General features: G+C 41.3%; 1 protein-coding gene across 2 annotated transcripts in view; it reads left to right on the top strand.

Annotated features, from left to right (window-relative positions):
* LOC138765702 (substance-P receptor) overlaps positions 1-23,091 on the top strand; it is a 187,495-nt gene that overhangs the window by 142,227 nt on the left and 22,177 nt on the right. The gene's annotated exons all lie outside the window — the stretch shown is intronic.

Here is a 23,091-nt window from a genome sequence, read left to right on the forward strand (position 1 = left end):
GAGCAGGGGGAAAGAAAAAACATTTTTTTTTTTGTTTTTATTTTTTTAGTTTCTCACCTCCTGTTCAGACTTGCCAGTAAATCTGGTGTCTTTTCCAGGTGGGTGGGGGGTATGGTGGTATTGGTCAGGCCTGGTATAGCTAATCGGTGCGTGAAGATGGGGCGTCTTCAGGTTTAGTGCCTAGGGCAGCAGCAAGTGTTATTACGGCTTTGCATACTTTACTTCCTGGCCTCCTATGTGCAATAGGGGCTATCAGTGGGTTAGAGTAGTCTAAATTTAAAGGAAACCAATCACCTCCCTGGTAGGCTTCCAAATAATTGTGAGTGGCTGGGAAGAGGGTGGTGGTACCGTGACTACATGCGGCTGTAGCTCTGCCCTCATTCCTAGTTACCGGGAATTGGGCCGGATGATTAAAGACAAATGCTGAATTTACACGGAACGATAATTCGCCCGATCGTACGATTTCAAAGTAACATTTTTTTTTTATAACGATCAGCGTTTAGACGGAACGATATATTGTACAGAAAATTCGTTTTGCGATCACTTAAAGGGGTTGGCCACTTCTTAAACACAATAACCCATTCAGACCTATTCTGAAAGAGGTAATTACATATCCCTATGGTGCTTTGAGGGATTATGCCTATCTTGCCCTTCTGGCAAGGTGCTCCAGCCATACATTACATAGTGGGCGTCCACACTGTGCTCCGCCTCCGTCCCCCGGAAGTCAGTCCATGGAGGGGCATGTGATCATCAGCCCGTCCACTGCCTCCCAGCATCCAGTGTTCACGGCATTCGGCGCCTGCGCAGTGCTCTCCCATCCCCCTGTGTTCAAGTATCCTTGCATGTCTACTACAAAGCACAACAGAACGGGAGAGCACTGCCTCTCAGCCGTTCTGTTGCGGTATTTAGTTTATGTGCCATAATCCCATGACATAGGGGGACGGGAGAGCACTGTGCTCTCTGCTCCTGTTCTTCTCCCCCGCTCTACTGCCGTCACCCCGGCCACCACCGCGTCCGAGTCCACCCCCTGCTTATTGCGCCATCTTGATTGGTGCCATTTGAAGCACTCCCTTTTTTTTGCCTGCCCTGGCATCATTTCTTACCCAGGCTTATACATATCTCCCAATACAATGTTATGTCTCCATTCTGAGGCCGTTTCAATCACATGACAGCACCACTGACACTCTTCAGTGTACAATGCACTTAAATAGACATCGATTCACTGTCCTCTGTGTATCTTTATGAGTACAGACTGCAGAGGTGATGACATCACTCAGGATCCTGCCAAGCCTCCTTAGGGTATGTTCACACTGAGTAAAACCAGCGGAATTCCGTGGCGAACATGTCAATTCTTTGAGCAGAGAGTTGTGGAGAGCGGAGGCGCACAAGGCATCCCATTGACACACTGAGGCAGACGGGATTCCGAGCGAAATCAACAGTGGGGACTTTGCTGCGGATTTTCGCCTGTTTTACTCCTACATCCTTAGGGTATGTCCGCACTTTGGAATACCGGCGGATCACCCAACGCGGATCCCGCTGGTCCCATAGGCTTCATTCTACAGTTTGGGAGATTCCGCCATCCGCCCTGAGAAGGAGCTGGTTTCTTCTTCAGGCAGACCACAGAATTTGCCAAACCACACAATGAAACCTACGGGACCAGCGGAGATGCGCTGGCCGCAAGCGGGGGCGAGCTACGGTATCCGCGTGGGTCATCCGCTGAGATTCTGTAGTCTGGACATACCTTTAGACAGTAAAGGATGATGTATCTTCTTGGGAGGAGTCAGGGAACTGCTGAGATAATACCACACTGGAAATGAAAGACTACACAACTTCCTGTCTGAACAGGAAGTCAATTAAAAGCATACTGAAGCTAGTATAATTCGAGACCTCACTCTATTAGTAAGTTATATATCTTGGGTTGATTGGCTTTTATCTCGGGTTAAGTTGATAAATCTGTTGAAACCATCAAATATCAGTCATTTAATGTCATTTTTTCTTATTATATTTGGAGGTAGCCTCGGCTTATATATGAACCTGTTGCTTTTCTTATTGGATTTCTTATTGTCTCAGAGTAAGTGCTGATGACTATAGAACAAAAGAAGAAGGTTTCCAAGTGACCCTAGCAGAATATTACAATTTCCTTATTGTGACTGATATACCAGGCAGTGCACAGCGGAGATCCTCAGACATTAGGTTTAAATTGCATTTTTCTGTTCTCTTTTTTTATTGTTTCTCGCACAATATCTGTAACATGGGGCCTGTAGACAAATTACACTTCAGTGCAGCCTGGGGAGAGCAGCGCAGTAAGCAAGCCTGATATATAATGAGATTAACTTCTTCACTGCCACAATAATGAATAGATATAGAGCGGCACATGCAACATGTCTAATGGAATTATTGGCCATACTTTGTTTTTCCGCATGGATCCACCTATCTGTAGTATTTCAGTCTGGTTAGTTGTTGGTCCTATCACTGTATTTCAATGTGGTTTTCTAAATGCGGTACTGTATATGCTATGTTTCTGCATTGACGTATATGACCTCCTACATTAGACATCAGGATATACTAAAGGCCCTATTACTTGGCCCAATATGAGGAGCAAGCGAGCGCTGACCAGTCGATTGCTTGCTCCTCGTTCCTTGTTCTGAGCATGCTTCATAGAGAATGTGGATCAGCTGATATCAAGTCCTCAGAGTTAATGACAGATAGCAGCAATCAGGCTGCCACCCGCCATTATCTCCTTAAGCGACACTGCGATATTTAAATGTCAGAGAGGAGAGTGACACCTGTCCCTGATTGATCAGAACCCCTGATGTGTGGCTCAATCATTTTCCCTGACTGCAGGAGGTATAATACTTGCCTTCATGTGGTCCGAACAGCAGTTTGGTCATAGATTCTGATTCTATGAGCAAAGCACCAATAATAATGAACAATGTTCTGCAATGGCATAGCATTAATAAGTATAAGCAATCTAATGTTTGCTTGTAATAGTCACCTATAGGAAAAAAATATTTTCAAAAATATACACCCCCCTCCCATTTCCAAAAAAATGGGGGGAGTAAGCATATATTAGGTATGACTGTGTGCATGATTGTCTAATCTATTAAACTTTAATGTTGTTTATCGTGTATGGAAAATACCATAAGGGAAAATATTAAATAATTAATAAAAGGTCCCATCTACCCAAAGAGGTAGCGTTCAAAACTACAGGTCATGGCGCAAATAGAGTCCTCAAACAGCCCCATTGATGAAAAAAATAAAAGGCTATAGTTAAAATTTTGCCAAAAAAAGCAGTTTTTTTTTTTTTTTTTAATTACCGTTATTTGATACTCAAAATAATGGCCATTGTTTTGCATATTTAATAACAGCCAGGGTTTGGCATGTTTCAGCGGCCGTCATTGCCGTCATTATTCTCATTTAAGGTCAAAGAGAGCCCTTTTGGATGTATCTTCAATTAAAAGGTCCGTTGACTTTAATACAAAGGACGGTGAGAAGAAGAGTGAATTCAATGTACTGTGGGTAAACTACTTAAAATAACATCTGTTGTTCGTGCAACAACAAATTAATGACACAAACATTAATTTCATACATTGTATGGACCAACGGCCATTGTTTCCATAGACTTCAATGATAATCATTGAATTATTTAGACAAAGGCCCTTATTTTAAATTTAAAAGGTGACCTTTCTTTTCTTTAAAACTATGTTGTATGCTACTGTATGTTCCCACCTCGGGAACATAAAGGGGGAAGGAGGACGTCTCGTAATATGACGGACGCTAATAATGTACATGATCATTATTAGCATCGGTCTATATTACTAGACGTCCGTCTTCTACCGCTAAGCTCCTGAAGAGGGAACATTCCTTTAAAGTATCAAAATAATAGGCTGTGTCATGAAGAGGTTAAGTGGGGGCCTGGGTTTGGCGGAGAGATTCAGAAATTAGGGCCAATTGTTATTCTGAGGGCCAAAGCAAGGATGAGTATGACCCAGAGCCCCTTCTGTTTTCCATATGGTACTAGACATGGCTGCCCATGATCTCCATTATTTTTTGCTTTGCTGGTGGAGCCTTTTGCAGTATATAGGATTGAGGCCAGGCGGATTTAGGTTTGGCTCCAAGAAGGGAAAACAACTAGGCTGTATGTCTATGAAATGCCTATACTGTTAGGGAATGTTAAGTATTCTTGTCCTAGATTATAGGAGGTTGTTCTGCAGTTTGTTAAACATTCAGGAGTTAAAGTAAATCGGCATAACGTCTGTTCTCTCTCTAGACTTGCCGCCTTTGTTAGCAGAAATCCCGACTAGTCCCCCGGATTTATTGAAATACCTTGGTATTATGATATCACGCAACCTGGATGACTGTGTTGAGTTAGATCTCTTTCCTTTATTGAGAACGATAAGGAATAAGCTAAAGTGGACGGCAACACCGCCCAATCTTGATTGTGGAAAAAGATGCAGTTCTAAAAAGTTTAACGTTATTATAAATATTTTATATTATGCTCCAGCTACGATTCCCCATGTTAGTTATAAACCTTAAAGGGATTATACAGCATTAGAAAAACAAGGCCACTTTCTTCCAGAAACAGCATTGCTTTTGTCTCCAGTTTGAATGGGGTTTTGTAACCCAGTCCCACTAAAATCAATGGAGCTTATTTGCAATCACCTGAATTGGTGACAAAAGTTGTGTTAAAGGGGTTATTCAGCTTTAGAAAAACATAGCCAGTTTCTTCCAGAGACAGCACCACTCTTGTCTCCAGTTTAGGTGTGGTTCGCAATTTGGCTCCATTCACTTTAATGGAACTAAGTTGCAAAACTTGCACCCAAACTGGAGACAAGAGTGGGGCTGTCTCTGGAAGAAAGTGACCATGTTTCTGTAGTGCTGGATAATCCCTTTAACTTTGTAAGGAAGTGGCCTTGTTTTTCTAAAGCTGGATAATCCCTTTAAGGCCTAAAGCTTAATTTGCTGTCCTATCCAGTTAAAGGAGATGTCCAGGCTTAGAAAACATGGCTGCTTTCCTCCTGAAACAGCGCCTTTCCTGTCCTTGAAGCCCTTTCCTGTCATTGAAGTGAATAGTGATGAATTGCAATACCACATACAACCTGAGGTAAGGGTGGTGCTGTTTTTACAAGAAAGTAGCTCTGCTTTTTCAAATTATGGATATGCCTTTTAATACTTGGGGATAGTGATTCTAGACCTTAGACTGTAGTTCATGGTGTTACAGCTACAACATTTAATATGGTGCGCAACATATAAAACATTTGATGGAAGAACTTTCTTCTCTACCATTGTTAGCGTCTGAAGTGAATTGTTCTATACACATCAGAGTTTGTACTCATAAATAAAGACTTCTTTTGCCATCTGCAGTTCAGACACGCCATAAGTGCAAGTAAGGGTATAAAGGTTGTAATGTCATGACTGTGTAATTGGTTAATACTACAGAATGCTGATGGGATTCTGGCAAATAGTTATGGGAGACAGAAAGCAGAGCTAGATAACTTTTCTTACGGTAGATGGTGTAGCACAAGTCATTTATTCTATTGCCCATGATATAATAATATAGCTACAGATATGATATGTTTGATTATATTCCAAGCTGGTCAGATTTCGGCATGATCTAAAAAAAAATACTAAAACAGCACCACCCCTGTCCTCAGGTTATGTGTGGTATTACACATCTATACACTACCAACTGCATATACAGGTTTCTATCTGGTTCCTTTGGAACATATTCCTTTGGGACATCTAATTTCCTTCCTTCAGTACACTGGTATACCTGGTTGAAAAAGGTCTTTTGACCGAAACGTCCCTTGATTGGGTATACTATCAATTTGTATGAATGCAACATATATGTCACGAGAAACTGTATATGAAAAATAATAAACAGATGGCAGAATAAGTTAGATCTCTGGAGTTGAGTGTGGTTATTATACGAATTTTCTATGGTTACTTGGATCAACCAGCACCAAAAGAAAACGGTGTGTATAGACATTATCTACTATATTTTGCAAACAGCGGATGTTATTTTTTTGTTGCATAAACAGTTTATCATTTTTCACTGTCCTTTTACAGTTTTTACTATTAAATTCAATGAAATTTTCAATTAAAGACACACCCAAAGGCCAATCAGTCCACCTGAACTAGAATAATGGACCAACAGTCGTCATTGCAGGCGGCCAGACAGCTTAATGGCGTCCGTCATTTTAGACTCAAAATAACAGACGTCATTGTAAATGGAACTTAAAAAAACGTTGTGTGAACATAGCCTAAGGGTGCCTTCACACCTACCGGATCCGCAGCGGATTTTGATGGCACGAGTTTGCAGCAAAATCAGCTGCAGATCCTGTACTGTGAAGCTCAATGGGTCCCATACACGCAGCGGATCCGCTGCCTGCATGGGACCCGGCCCCTTTAACCCCTGCGCCGCCGCCGGCCACCCGGCCGCACGCAGATTACAGCCCCGGCCCCCTTAAACCCAAGCACGCCCGATCGCCGGGGGCGGGGCAGCGATCGGGCATGCGGGCGGGGGGGGTGATGATCGGGCGTGTGGGGGGGCGGCCATCAGGCGTGCAGGGGTTTAAGGGGGCCGGGGCTGTAACCTGCGGGCGGCCGGCGGTGGCGCAGGCGTTAAAGGGGCCGGGTCCCATGCAGGCAGCTGGTCTGCTGCGTGTAAGGGACCCATTGAGCTTCACAGTACAGGATCCACAGCTGATTTCGTTGAAAACTCGCAGCATGAAAATCCGCTGCGGATCCTGTAGGTGTGAACGCACCCTAAGGGTAGCTTCACACGTACCATACCGCAGCAGATTTGACTAAATGAATGAACACAGCATCAAATTCGCAACAGATCCGCAGCAGACTTTACAGTGCGGATTTGATGCTGTGTTCATTCATTTAGTCAAATCTGCTGCGGAAAATCAACTATCATATCCAAGTGTGAAGCTACCCTAAAGAGTGTAAAACCCCTTTAAGAATATTTTACTTTGCGTCATTTTGTCACCATGAAGCAACCTTTGAAATACAGTTTGCAGGGGTGAATAAGTGTAGGCTGTGTACAAGTATAGTGATGCTTCAAAACTTAAACAGTAAACTGTAGAGGCTGTAGAGGAGAAATCCAGCAAAATGTGTAATAAAGACCTTTAAGCCTATCGACCTATAAGACCTAAAAGTTTGTTTTTGTTTTTTTTACCCCATAGAAAGTACAAAACAGATTTAAAAATAGGTTTCCATAGCCTTATAAATGAATAATCATTTTAAATGTATTAATAGCTAGCTTTAAAAATGATGCAATATTCAACTCTGCATTCATTCCTTTTCACACCCCCTGGCAGTAATACATACTAAATGTAAGGTCTGTGTGTTCAGGAGTCTAGGGTTTGTCTCAGGAGCCCTGCTTTGTGTATAAAACTTATTTCATGCCACCTTCAACCCCTATAAACCACATTTGTTGCTTTCCTCCCCATCTACAGCCAGAATGAGCCGCCGCCAATGCATTCTCCCCCAAATCTCTATGTACAACTCCTTCCCTTCCTCCTCTCTCTCTGACAGTGAGAGAAGGGTAATTCTCTCTAGTGGGTTTATCTCCATGTCTGGGGGGGGGGGGGTACCAAATGAATGACTTAGACTTCACTGCTTAATTTTGTATTCAGAAAATAAATTACCATTAAATTTTAAAAAATCTGAGCAAAAGTGTCCAGGTGTCCATAGCCTTTAAGAACTCAATTGCACGTGAATATTTTTCTTCTCATTCTAGACGTCATTGGGCCGTAACCTGTGTTATTTTTACTTGCATAATATATAATAAGCTATAAATACCTACCTACAGCACACGCTCTATTCTTTTAACTCCTAAAGCAATACAATGTAAATTTCATATTGTGCAACTAAATGTAAAATGTATGTTGTGTCATAGAGATGTTGTGTTAAACATGCGAGAAAAAAAAATAGTAAGGGTTATATAGCAAAGAGAATTAATAAAGTCTTAGTAGAGTCCTCTAAAATGGTAGTGATGGCATGAATCCAATTATACACAAACCATGGCCGTTATTTTTATTATTTTTAGAACTTTTTATGTTCATTAGTTTTATATGTTCAGCTCTCCTCATGGTCGAACAGAAGAACACAGTGATAAGTAATGCAATCTGGTAGATCATTAACTTTATGATGCTATATATGGCTGGCGATGGACTATCCCCCGTGAAACATATTTGCCAAGCCGAAACCCTCCAACCATGATAATAACCATACATTTTCAGAACATACTAGTGACCCTATGCTGTCTTATAGTAGCTATACTCAGCTGAAGTGTATAGAAATTGAATGTGGGGGTGATGTGTTGCAACACAGGCCAAGTAATTTTTCTTCTGTCTCCCTTTCTAAACATAGATAGAATGCTGGAGAACACTTGAGCTCTAATGACTATGCTAGAAGACGGCTCTTCACCAGAGCTGTTAGATTACAACAATAATATGACTCATTCACTCAACTTTTTGACGTTTTATCTACTAGAGTCTCTGGAAGGACTTGCTTCGGAGGCTGAAGAAAAATTGTAATTTAAACAGGAGGATATTGGTTCAAAGGACTAGATGGACTTTTCTATATGTTGCACGACAGCCGTGTATGGTAGCTTATACTATAGATAATATGTACAACACTCCTGCCCACTGCTGACTCTACACAGGACATTGCTGTTTTAACCCAAAACTTGCTGAGAGTCACCTGCTTATTCGTTGTTTAACAAAGAAAGTCAGAGGACTCCAATCATTTCCAATTCTTGCACTTTCCATTTATTTATTTATTATAAATACAATTATGGACATTTAGAAAAACAGAAAAACACCAAAGAATTTGAAGAAGCACTCTGGAAATGCTCCAGATCCAGCCCAAGTTCAGTATTCACACAGCTGACGAATAGCAGACAATCTGCCTGGAGCATTCCTAATGATGAGGAGGGCGGGGAGGAGGGACGGAGGGGTGGTGCAAAGTTAGGGCACAGATACTCCCGTTCAGTAGTGGATTACAATGGGGCGTTTTGGGCGGCAGCCCGGGGCCCTGAGCTCCTGGGGGGCCCATGACCACCCAAAAAGACTTATACTTTCAGTGGTGTACTGTCTCCTGGCTACACTTCCGCCATGATTTGCAAAAATCACAGGTTTTTTTATGGCAATTTTGCACAAATCAGGACATCATGACATTATCTATCCTGTACTATGAACGCCAGGCTAGTGCTTCCATAGTTACAGTGGGGTGGGGGGGCCCAGGCTTGGTGAACAGCCCGGGGCCAATGGTAAAGTTAATCCACCCCTGCTCCCGTTTGGCACAGGGCTGCAAGTTTAAAAGATGTTTTTAGAACAATAACTGCATCACCTGCCGAACGGACCGCAGGACAGATCTTGGATTAAAAGCAGCTATCCAAAGGTACAAGGGGTTTGGGGGGGGGGACAGATTGTGGGGACAGAGTCGCTTTTAGAATAGGGCTATGTTTACACACAGCAAAGGAAACATCTGCAAAAAGTTTGTATGTTCTCTCCGTGTTTGCGTGGGTTTCCTCCGGGTACTCCGGTTTCCTCCCACACCTAAAATCATACAGATAGGTGAAGCGCTGCGGAATCTGTGTGCGCTATACAAATAAAAACATTATTTATTATTACTATTATTATTATTATTAATAAAAAAAAAACCTAAAATACGGCCATATAAAACAATGTGTGAATAGGTGAAAAGAACATCATTTTTTTTTACAACAGCAGGTCTTAAATAATAAAAAGAAAAACTATTCACTGTCGCTACCAATCACGGCCATTATTCTATACTGTGTGTGCACTGCCGGACAATTTCCCATTGACCTCAAAATTATGGCCATTTTCTCCCCCAACCAATAGTAATCCATTCTATAGGTTCTGATTATTTATTTGGTGCAAATAATAAAGATGTATTGGTAAAATTTGACAGAAGCAATAACATAATGGTAAATTAGAATGTTTCTTTATTAGTCAGAATGATTTTCCCATGAGTAAGGAGGATATCAGATGTTTTGTGTGATCATGGGCAAGTTTGTGAGTCTACGACCATCGGTAAAATGAATATATATAGTTAGATCTGTAGAGGTCTACTTTAATTGGAGTTAAACAGTACCCCACCCTAATCTCTGTCCCTTAATGCCGCGCAAAATCCTTCTTTTTTGGTGATATCAGTGTATTGTGCTACTGTTATGTTCGTGTTACTATCGCTATGAGCTGGGCTCGTAGTTCCTGCAAACACTAATTTATGAATAAAGGCTAGAAAGCTGGCAATACTTCCACCAGTGCGACTATGAGTTACTTTACATTTTAATATCCCGGTGACACGTTACTCTTTCCAATACCCTGATCTCTTTTCAGAAACAGTAGGGAGCGCTTAATTTGGTCCTTCTGTTAATTACTGTAATCTTCGACTAATCCGATAATGTGCGTGAGAGTGTGTGTGCTGCACAGCGTGCGCCTTACAAAAAGCTGCGAGGACCTCGCATTCTGTTCCATAGGACCAGGATAATCCTGTTTTTACACTGCTCCAAATCTAGCCCCATTTTCCAGCCTACCTGCAGGGCCCAGGGTCATGTACAGACATTCATTGATTCATTTTTTCCTTGTACTGACATACAATGTATATATCTACAGGCTGTATAACACTATCCATAAAAACATGGATATTCTGTGATATGAAAAAAAAGTCTATAAAAATTTAATATTACAAAAAAGTATAATTTGTAGCGGAAATTGAAGATTTGATTTCAAAAGTGTAGCTTCCCCACCACTATGGCACATAAGGGCCTCTATGACCCATAGGGTATAAATCAGCCAACAGCCAAGTAATGTATTCAGCTGTGTCCATCAGCCCCATAGACCAGGAATAAAGCAGCACAGCACATAAAGCCCTTTAAATTTATGTCTATGCAGGGGATTTGAATTGCTGTGTGTAAAGATGTATTGCTGACAATTATAAAGATAGATTAGAATATAATCAGTACAGAATTTTGAACGTTAAAAACTATTAGACGGTGATTTAATAAAAGGGGATGGCAACCCAGGATATAGAAAGTAATATATATAACTCCCTGTTTTGTCTCTCTCTTTCTCTCTTCTTCAAGAAGATCTAGAGAAAAACTTTTTCCTTCTGCCCTCATCCTTTTTTAATCTTTACTCTACAACTGATTCTCTTTTACAAGAGGAATAATGCGTATATTATTGTAAATCTTACCTCTTTGTGCACAGTACCAGATATGTGATGACAATATCAATTTGATTTTTATTTCATTAGTTAAAGCTTGGCATTAATCCTTCAAGCCCAAGGGAAAGTCAATCCATTAGCCATGGTTCTCTAGAGGTTTCCTTCCACAGGCCGTTTTTCCTCTCCTGAGTGTTAGATAATGACTTGAGGATTAACTGTTTAGTACAGTTTTCATAGTTTTTGCCTGGACTGGACATTTACGCTCTAAGTTATATGATATATATATATATATATATATATATATATATATATATATATATATATATATCTGTCACAGCTTTGGCTTGACAGTTAAGGAGTCAGGTGGAAGTTGCAGGCAAGTTATGGTGGATGCATTAACTTATAGAGGATGGAAGTGGCCAGCCTTAAGGAACTTATAATAATTAGGTCATCTAGGGATGGCTATGGTGGTTAAGCAAAGGAGTAAGGATCTTCAGTAGGGTCACTTGTGCCCTACCCTTAAGAGTACTGGCTATGCTAGAATGGCAAGCCAAAATGTCTGCCCCCTTTATTGCTGTCTGGTCTGGGGCTGTATGTCATACAACCGGGGATCTCATAGTATTCAAGAATCCCAGTGATCCAGCACTTTACCTGACTCCTGTGATTGTTTTAGATGTGTGATTTAAATGAAGTCGTTGCCATTTTGACACCAAAATGTGTGTTTTGTGCCTTCATTTTATCATTTGTGTTTATTGTGGTTGGAGTTGTTTCACAGAGAGGATAATATTCTGCAGAGTTTTTGCTTGAAAATCTGCTACAGACAATGACATTGGTTCTCCATCCAATGCCTTAAAAAAATGAGGATTTTCCAAGTTGCTTTTCTACATCAACATAAAACAAATGTAAATTTTACCATTTCCGATAAGTTTCCCCATAAGTAGGTTTTTACCTGTAAATTTTTGCACAGGTCAGTTATTTCAATGGCATTGTTCATGCATGTATACTATGTGGTTATAGTTAGTATGGCATTTCCTCCAAGGGACCAGAGAGAGACATAGTAAATTCCTCCATGGTTGTTTATACAAGGCATATATCTCTTACGTTACCATCTTCATGTGACCTTGCGCAGCTGTTTTGTTCCACAGGAAATGCAGGGTTCAGTGTAACAGATCATGATGACATATTGGTAGCCGGTATTATTTCAGGAACGTCATTTCCAGAAGTACCACATTTCTGATGCTGAATTGCCCGCCTCATGATCGCAGCATCAGGCACGTGGCACTTCTGGTTAGGGCGACCAGCACGGTTCAGTTGGTAAAAAAAAAATGGTGGGGTGTCTTAGGGTGAGTATGATAACAACAAGCTTTACATTGACTACAAGTTCAGTTGCTATGGAGGATAATAGTTGATAAAGGTGGCATTACCTTTGGATGGCATTTTTCTTCTCCTATGTACTTCCTGCAGAAATGGGGTGTCAGGATACATAAGGCCAAACAAAGATGATGCCTCTCAGCTGTCACATGACCTCTCTCTATTATACCATACGGCTATTTTTCCACGTTTCCAGACATAAAAGTAGCTTGCATATTCTCCAAGAGGTTATCTCACAATTTAAAGCTTACCTGTTGTTTCAGGCAATGTTTCAGGCTGCTCTGTGTGTACTTGACAGGTAGCACTGTGGCCAACCATTATATAACTTGTATACAGCTTTTTTCACTTTTCGGCTTGCGCACACACAAAAAAGTGGGTTGTGCCCCCTTATCCTCTTATGACACATCCACAGAAGCAGCAGCATGGAGGACAATAAACAGCAGTAGTGAGCAGTGTAAGCCGTGAATCAAGCCCTGGAGAGGGAGGGATCACAATAGTAACAATACTCACAAACTCTGTCCCAGAAGCTTCAGATATGGGGAAGGCATACAACATTATGATCATCACATGTGGACGAGGCCATGCGCACGTGCAATGACCAATGGCCAGTGGCGTAGCTACCATAGAGGCAGGGTAGGCAGTTATCTGGATTCAAAAAGACTTTTTCCCCAGTTTCCCTCCTCTCTCTCATTCACTGCTCATTATCAGGAAATCTCAACTCTTTTACATCAGTTGAGCCCTGTGTAACCTATGGAGAGGGGAGGGGGAGGAGGGAGATTAGTCGCCAGCAGAGAGCAGAGAACAAAGGATTACACAGTGGAAGCTGTGTGAAAGCTGCTCTTCAGAGGTCAGAGAGGTCAGTGCTGACTTCAGAGGAGATAGCCGGTGATGTAGCAGTAAATTAACTCTTTGTTGCCCTGTTTTGGTTCCTTTATGTCCCTCCACCCCTCCCCTTTCCATAGAAAACCATGAAGACGGGGGAGAGCTTCAAACTGCTTTTTCATGATAAAAATGCATTTTTCAGCTAATAAACCCAGTTACAAAGTTTCTTAAAATCACCTGTACTATTAATTTCTGCAAAAAAAAAAAAAAATTAAACGACAGTGACACTTTAAATGAATGTTGCTGAACCTGAACACTTCGGCCTCTGCTCAACAATAGTCACAAGCCCAAAGTGTCAGGTCCTATGAGACTCTCCACTCATTAGAGACAGCAGATTCTCCGGTCAGGAACCTTCTCCGTCCTAATGAGAAAACATTGTAGATTCATGACCAATATTAACTGACATATTCTTAGCATCTGTTTAAATTCTAATGTTCTATTATAATGTGCACCTGATCGTAATAACATAGAGCGGAAGGAAATTTCCATCACTTTTTCTCTGTTACCTGTTTTTTCCATGACCCAGCTGATAAGTGATGCGATCACAGTCTTAAGAGCGATTCCTACATTTTTACAAACATGAAGTAGATAATTAATGGTAATGATGTTTTTTTTTTTTTTTTACATCGTCTTAAGAAATTTGGGGCCTTTAATCGAAGATAATGGAATGCAAAGCTATCCGTCCTCTTGAGAGTTGCGGCAGCAAAGCTGGAATATTTATCAGCTCTGTATACATTTGCACAGACTCTCTCGGCTAATGACGAGTGAAGACAGAGGTGCCTGGGGCGGCCTCTCTCAGCCCCCTGTGTAAGTTCCCTCTATTGTGTAGGAAGCCGGAGACCTCTCAAGGAAACTGCAGGAAAGCAGATCAGTAAATGTCTAAATCACCCATGAAAACTTCACAGCTATTCCCAGTGGCTGCTTCCATAAAGCAAAGACAGCTTGGTGCTTGGGATTTACATGAAGGATCCAACATTCTTTTTCCACTTGTCAAGACGGCTGCTTAAGCTGCTGATAAGAATTCTGGGTAATTTTAAGCAAATTAGTTTGGTGACCTCAATATCTTCTATGAGCACGTGTTAACTTATTCATTACGAGAATGGGACAGGTAGCGGATTCAGCAGTAAACTGAAAATTCTCTCTTTAGTACATCTATGTGTATGTTACCACTGCGACAAGGAGGTGCAGGACAATACTAAAAGTGTTTTTAACCGTCCCCGTGCCCCACTGCTCCCAGATCCTGATGACACTCGCAACCTGCAGCTTTTCCAGCTGCAGCGTCACATACCTTGCTTGCTCGCATTGCCAATCAGGGACGAGGGCGGGACTCAGCCAGGCTGTGACGTTGCAGCCCGAAGGGCTGGGTACATGATGTACCCAGATTTCAGCCAAAAATGACAGCAAGCTGCCATCAACTGGACCTGGAAGCAGCGGTAAGGAGGCACAGAGATGGGTAAGTTTACTTTGTTTATTATTTTTCCCCACCCCCCATCTGCCTGTCTTTTTTTATTTTACAGAACTTCCTCTTTAAGTAGTAAAACTAGAGAAAATATGGAATTTTCAATGTCCAATCAGTATAAGGCTATGTTCACACAAAGGTGTCCGCCTTTTCTATTTAAAAAGACGTCCGTTCTTGCTGCGATTTAACTGACTGCAATGCAATGCATTGAAGTCAAAGGGATGACGGACGTCCAATGCACACAATGTACTGTATAAAATAACGGACGTTGTCTGCACAGACGTCTAAATATTGATCATGTCTATTATTTTCGGACATCTTTTGATAACAGTGGACGTTATTTTTTCTTGTTCACACAGCATTTTTCGGTTTTCAATGTCTTTTCACTGATTTTACTATTAAATTTAATGGATTTTTAAATTAAAGACACACCCAAAAGCAGATCAGTCCACCTAAACTAGAATAATGTAGCAACAGCCGTCAATGCACAAGGGGAGGCCAAACCGCGAAATGACGTCCGTCATTTGAGACTCAAAATGGCGGACATACAATAGTTTTAAACTGAGCTGAAAAAGACGTTGTTTGAGCCTAAGAGCTAATTTGCACATTATTTTCCCAGGGAGCATTGCTTCTTTTAAAAGACATCCACTCTCCAGAAGGAAACGCACTACCCTCTTAGACATTCTGTACATTTCTGAACAAATCCTAACCCAAAAGAAAACTTGTTGGTTCACATTTATTATTATCAACACAAATTACACACTATTTTTTTTTTCTTTTTTATGCCTGCGTGAAATTTCTCAAACAGTCAGCCATTTTTCAAATAAAACTCTAAAATTTAATAGATCATTTTTATATGAAATATATTTAATATATTATGCTAACAAGAAATACAAATATGTATAATACAATTATATGGCTATATTTATTAGAATATTAAATAATATATATTGACATTATTCCAGCTGATTCCATTAGGTTTTAGTAATATAGTTAACTTTTTTTAAGTATTGAAAAAAGCTAAATCTATAATCTTAGTGATAACTTAGCTGTAACTTCTGTTTCAATTTTGCTTATGATAACTGACAGCCAAGACGCCATACTTTTCACAATTGTGGAATATGAGCTGGGGGAAAAAGTGAAAGAAAAAAGATACTCACCCCTTCCCATATCACATGCTAGGTCCATCCCAATGGTCCTCAGTCTTGGTTAAGAGCAGCATTTCATGTCAAAGAAACACCCACTCAGCCAGATGACCCAGGTGGTGGCCCGCCTCAGCCAGGGATTGCATGTCAATAAAAAGTAGGAAGTGATGCTTATCTGGGAGTGAAGAGAGAATTAGGGCAGGTAAGTATCATTTTTTTTTTTGTTTATATCTTTTATCCTATCCACAGCTCACATTTTTGTGGTGAGACAACCTCTTTAAAATGGAATTTTACTGCGGCTTCTGTGTTGTACCACTACTACCTGATGTGAATGTTTCGGATATACTGTACAGAGAAAGTAATTACTAGTGTAAAAAATTAACACCATATATGATATACAACTCCCTTGCATAAAAAATCAATGAAAAATTATACCAGAAGGGATATGCATAACTCTTTTAATGCATAAATCTTGTATTGCATTTACAACAAAGTAATAATTATTGACAGTTAAATATCACTGACAATGAATTAGACTTCTCCAAATATTACAAAAATAGAAAGAAAAAAAAAACTTGCCCGTGCCAATACTCTCCTATTATAACAGTAATATCCAATAAAAACCCACGTCAGTCCCTCAATAATCAAAAGCAAACCTAACAAGGTGAGTATCACACAATATTGCAACTTTGTCCAACGTCCAATCAGGACCCGTATCGGTCCTTTCATCGGCAGTACTACAGTTTGTCAGACTGGTTAGGGCCACAAATGATTGGTGAGTATGTCTCCAGCCTACTCGAGTCAGTATTGGTCAACTGTATCATCGCCGCCGTGCTTGTCCTATAAATACAGCTAAAAATAGTGTCTATTGTAATAAAAAAAATTAGCATTTTCTACCCTATTAATCATCTATCTGGACTGTTACCCAGTGTCGAGTGGAGGAGTTTGTCCACCGCCCTTGTCCATCTTTGGTGAAATCAAGGTAAATCAGACAGTAGCTAACAAGCTGGTCACCTCCTACAAAACCCTATACCACTTGCCCAACGTGTTTCAGTCCACTCTTGTCAGTGATCTCATCAGGGGCTATAAGGGAAACAGTATATGTACTGCTGTTGTGCAACACAATTACTTATTGTGTACATACACTGTGATAACAAGAAAGTATTGGCACAGGCAAGTCCTTTTTCTTCTTATTTTTGTAATTTTTGGAGATATCAAATTCATTGTCCATGACATTCAACTGTCAATAATTATTACCTTCAAACCCTTCTATTTTTGGCCCCTTCAAAATGAACCTTTTGCAAAAATAAATAACTAGGGTGTTTCCTACATAGAACTTTCTCTTTGGACACCATCAAAGACATAAAAAAAAAAATTTTATACTTTTTCATCAACCTGCATTTTCCATTACATACTAATCCCAGCTGCTTCACCATCATCATTAGTTTATTGAGAGTGCTCTAATAATTGTGAGAGTAGTAAGAGCCTAGTGAGACATTGATCCACTCCTGTCCAGTCGTATAATACACTGTTTGCAGGATGGATAGTGCAGCGTGTGGCGGAAGCAGTTGATGTCTTTATGGCCTAAAGAGCTTCATTCATCTTGTGAGACTGGTGGAAATCACTGCATATTTATAACAGTACTACCAATGTAATGCACTTTAACTACCAATATATCATTGTCCAGTTTGTGTCTCAGTGGCCACATTTGCTTCTAGGAATATATTTTATTGGTTTCCTGGAATTCCAATAGTTCTTATCTAATCCAGAAGACACCCCAAATTCTACACATGTGAGCGGAAGTATGTAAAAGTAAAGTTATAAACACTAGAATCTATGATATTTAAAGGTATCCAGTACTATTGCTGTTGTTGATCTACTATAGGATATATAGATTTGGGCAATGCATGGGTAGTAGTCACACAAGTCCTGGGGGGGTCTCCGCTGCCACATACATTAGCATTATATACGGTAGTTGAAGGACAAAAAACGTTAAAAGAGGCACTGTTGTGAAAAAAAAAATTATACAAATAACAGGTCACAAGCTGTGTTGCAATATACTCTTTTTTCTTCTTTTTTTTTTACATTTTCTATGTTTAAATCAATGTTATACATATGGCCACTAGGTGTCTCCCTTTACTGCACATGTGTACAGCTCCTGTGTGTCCACATTCAGTAGCAGAGAATCCTGGGAGTGCTCGCATTGTATGGTCAGCTCTCCTGTCACACAGCACCAAAATCTCTTTAACCACACAGTGACATTATACTTACTGAATTGTTGCCCAACAAAGAGCATTGTCTCCTGGTTGTTAATACAATTAGCAAAAGTTAATAATATAATTAGCCTAAGTTTTGCTGCGTTTACACGAAACGATAATTGGCGCCCGATCGTACGATTAATTATGTCGGAGTAACGATTTTTTTTTTTATAATGATCAGTGTTTAGACGGTACGATGTATCGTACGGAAATTCGTTTTGCGATCGCTTAAGCCTCACACGACGAACGACGATTTTAGAACATGTTTGTCGTTCGTCGTGTGAGGCTTAAGCGATCGCAAAACGAATTTCCGTACGATACATCGTACCGTCATGTTGAACATGTTGTAAGATCAAAATGAACGATTTCTCGTTCGTCATTTGATCGTTCGCAGCGTTTACACGTACGATTATCGTTCGAATTCGATTGTTATCGTGCGAATTCGCACGATAATCGTTCCGTGCAAACGCAGCATTAATTGCTCTCAGTTAATATATAACCTGCATGATGAACAGGTGTCTTTCCTTGTTTAAGTGCACAAAGGACTGGGTCTATCTGTGTTTGGTCTCTTCTTTTGAACAGAGAAAAGACCAAATATTGGCATGAAGGGAGCATGGACCACAGTCAGGCTGTATGTAGAATGTTGATGGGTAAGGGTACAAACCCACACACCGTATACACAGCAGATACGCAACAAATACGCAGCAAATACGCAGCAGATTTGTTGGTACAGATTTGATGCTGTGTTCAGTTATTTAGATATAATCTGCTGCGTTTTTGCTGCGTATTTGCTGCGTGTTTGCTGCGTATTTGCTGCGTATCGCAGCAGTAAATACGCTGCTTATACGGTGTGTGGGTTTATACCCTAAAACAGAAAACTATGGGTAGAGAGAGTATATTGCAAAACTGCTTGTGATCACAACTCCTGTTGATTTCTTAAAAAACTAATTTCGAGACAGGTACACTGTGAATAGATGTAATAACTCAATATATATTTTTTTCATAATGGGAATATCGAAGTTTTTCCACTTAAAAGAAAGAATTAGATAATGAATATAATTGTGTCAAGTCCTAAGATCTGGGTCCCAGATAATTGTACTTTTATATTTCAAGCAAAATAAATAGACAACAAAAAATGGTTTTCCTGTCTGAAGAAGTTATCCCCTATCTACAAAATAAGGAGATAATAAGGATATTAATAGTCGTTCAGCTGCTGGGATCCTGAGATCAGGAACAACATTGTCCCTTATAAATAAATTGTCCCAATAAATAATACAACTTCAGGATCAGGCAATGTTTTCTGACCCAATAGAGAATGAATGGAGGGCTGGCCAGAAACACATAGGGGGACATTTATTAAGTCCGGAGTTTTTTGCACGGACTTAATAGGTTTGACGAATTTATGTAGAAGTGCAATTCCTCTACATAAATCCTGTGCACAGCAGAGCACCTTCATGTGCACACGCAGTAAAAGCGTTTGTGAATAGATTTCTGTGCAAGTGGGCTGTCTATATCAAAAAATGGCTGCTGCGCCAGATAATAAATGTTCCCCATGGTGTGCACCATTCACTACAGGGAAAATCCCTGTTCTTGGGATCAGTGAGGATCCAAGCAGTTGGAAACCCTCCGTTTGTTATTCCCTTTTCAGATTTTTATAAGTATAGGCTAAAAATATTATATACTAGTATGTCAAAATATCTAGACTTCCATACATGCCATATGCCAATAAAAGTAGTTGTGTACACCGTGTTAAATCGTCCAACCCTGTTATGTCTGTAATATCTGTCAAACTGTAAACTGTTTATCCTTCCTAATAACATATTGTCAGCGCATCCAGAAGATTGCAACCTGCTTTGTGTCTGCTGGATCAAAGAATTAGGCTGTGTATTTTACTAAAGAGTGCGCTTGGCTATGTGTCCCTCTTCCAGTAACAGAATCAGGCGGTAGAAGCTCTTAGTTTGCCACACAAGCAGCGTTTAAAGAGGCCCGCCAACTCATGTAATGCGCTAGAAAACTGGATTTATGTTTACAATGGAGGCAATGTTAGTTTTGTAACAACTTCTGTCCTTCTGTAGGATCTGTGCTAGTACTATAGCATATTAGTCAATGATGTATCCATTTACAACAGCAATACAATAGCAAAAACACACAAATTCTATAAGATTCATTTTAAGGGTAACTTCACACGTACCAGATCCGCAGTGCATTTCACGCTGCAAGTTTGCAGCGAAATCAGCTGCGGATCCTGTACTGTGAAGCTAAATGGGTCCCATACACACAGCGGATTCCCTGCGTGTATGGGACCCGGCCCCTTTAACCCCCCCCGCCGCCCGCCCGCAGCCCCTTTAGCCCCCCGGCCGCCCGCCCGCAGCCCCGACCCCGAGCATACATTACCTGCTCGGCGCCGGGGGCTGTGTGCGGATCCGCTGCGTGTATGGGACCCATTCAGCTTTAGGGTGCGTTCACACGTACAGGATCTGCAGCAGATTTGATGGCGCAGATTTGAATCTGCAGCAGATCTGCAGCAGATCCAGAACAGATTTGATAGCCCAGAGTTACTTTGCATTGAATCTGCAACTTCAAATCTGCGCCATTGAATTTGCTACAGATCCTGTACTTGTGAACGCACCCTCACAGTACAGGATCCACAGCGGATTTAGCAGATCCGGTACGTGTGAAGCTACCCTAATGTTTAAAGACATTTTAAAATGTTTAGAATCAGGTGATCCCCAGCTTTGGTTGTGATCGGAGAGATGTACAGGCTGTATTCACACAGAGCGGTGGTATCAAATGCCTTAAACCACTATTACGACCACTGCACAAATATCATTGAACACACATCAAGATTTTACTTGTATATTTCAATAAAAGCAAAAAATAATCTGCCTGCAACTCCAACAGCAGTGATAGGTTATGCTAAAGGGGTAGTGCGGCGTTTAACTTTTATTCACTAAATAACACACATTACAAAGTTATACAACTTTGTAACGTGTGTTATTTAAGTGAATGGCCCCCTTCCCCATGTTCCCCCCACCCCGGAAGTGTGGTGCAGTATACTTACGTGTTAGGTGTCGACCCTGGCTGCCATCTTGTGTCGACGACGTCATCTTCGGGAGGCCGGCCGAACCGCTCCAGCCGTCCCTCATGCCGGCCCCCCCTCTGCCGCTCAGCCGCGATTGGCTGAGCACAGTTACGCTGCAGCCGCACTACCCCTTTAAAGAGAGTACAACGTTCGCTGTCTCTGTGGCTCCCATAGAGAATGTGAACTCAAAACTCAAAATACTGTAACTGTACCCTTATAGGGGTTGATCCCAAGCCTCCCATCAGCCTCGGGGACAACCACTTTAAGAGCACTGTTTTTTTTTTACTTTGAGTTTGCAGCAATTTTATTTTTGTTTGTGGAAGTGCTATAGTGATAAACTAATTTAAAAAATATATATATATTTTTTTTTTTTTGCTCTTTTGTGAAGGTGCTCTGGCTAAGGGTTTATTATTTTTATTTTCAATTGAATATTTTTAGGATATAAATCCCTATATGACATTTTCATGACTTATCATCAGTTATGCCGCAGTCTGATTAGTTACTCAGCATTGGAATACCAGTGGCTGAAGAAGTCGGATGCAGCTCTAGGGAGTCAGGGAGGGTGAAACGGGCGCAGTATAGTGCAGCCCGTACGTGACAGGGTGGGCAGGAAGGAGTTAATTTAGGGACCTGGCTGCTAGCATGGTTGCTATGGTAGGGAGCAGCAGCCATTCAGGGGTATGTTGCTGTATGAAAGGGCCAATGGGGGTAGTGTTAGGAGCGTGGGGGGAGTGTTTGTAGCTGGGGGTAGAAATAGGCTGGGGGGGAGGGGTTTACCTCACTCTTCTGCGTCCAGACCCGAGACAGGAGCAACATGTCACGTCCGTCCGACGCTGCTCAGGAATCCTTCCTGGCTTCTCTGAGAGAAGCTGCAGCGCGGCATGGGGCTAACTGGCTGCAGTAGCAGCTAAGTCAGGTGATCCGGGAGGCGGGGGGAGGCCCGGGGCCCTCAGGGGGCCGACCGCCCGCACGCCGCCGGCGCGGCTCAGTCCAGATGTGCCCTGCCACACCCGGCGTGCAGGGAGCCCTATACAGGACCCTCCAGCCCCCTCTCACCAGCCTGCAGCTCCTGGGCCTGGGAGAGAGGCTGGGAGGAATCGGGAAAACATGGAAACAGCCATAGGCATCCAACTTCTTCTTCATTCAAATGCCAAACGTTCAGACTCAATCATGCTCAAGTTACACTCATCTCTACTTATCATTCCTAGCCTAGCATACATATGTGTATTCGTCATACAGTAAATTTCATCTTGGGGGTCCTGGGCCCAGGAGAGGGATCAGCGCTCAGTGTAGGAGGTTGCCTTGTTATGATGGATGGGCCCACACAGTCTGATCCAAATGTGCACTAAGAGCCTCAAATTTCAGTGTGTAGTAAATAAAGCAGCAATATAGTCTTTAGTCTTTGCATATATTTTAGCAATCACAGAGCGCTGCTGCATTTTTATTTGTTTGCTTCTTCATCGTAGTTATTGTAGACGTGGTGCACCTGCAGGTATATTTCTCTTCAGATCAGCTGATTCTATATGAAGAAATATTTCTTATCATGAAACACAAAACAAAGTAGCACAGAGCTATTTTCCTAATAGAGTCCAGTGGGCGGTCCTACTCAGTGACTGACAGCTAGAGGGATGACCATCAATTACTGACTAGGACCGCCCCCTGGACTTCTAAGCCCAGAATAAACAAGAATTT

Source organism: Dendropsophus ebraccatus, chromosome 1 (assembly GCF_027789765.1).
Source record: "Dendropsophus ebraccatus isolate aDenEbr1 chromosome 1, aDenEbr1.pat, whole genome shotgun sequence".
NCBI classification, from domain to species: domain Eukaryota; kingdom Metazoa; phylum Chordata; class Amphibia; order Anura; family Hylidae; genus Dendropsophus; species Dendropsophus ebraccatus.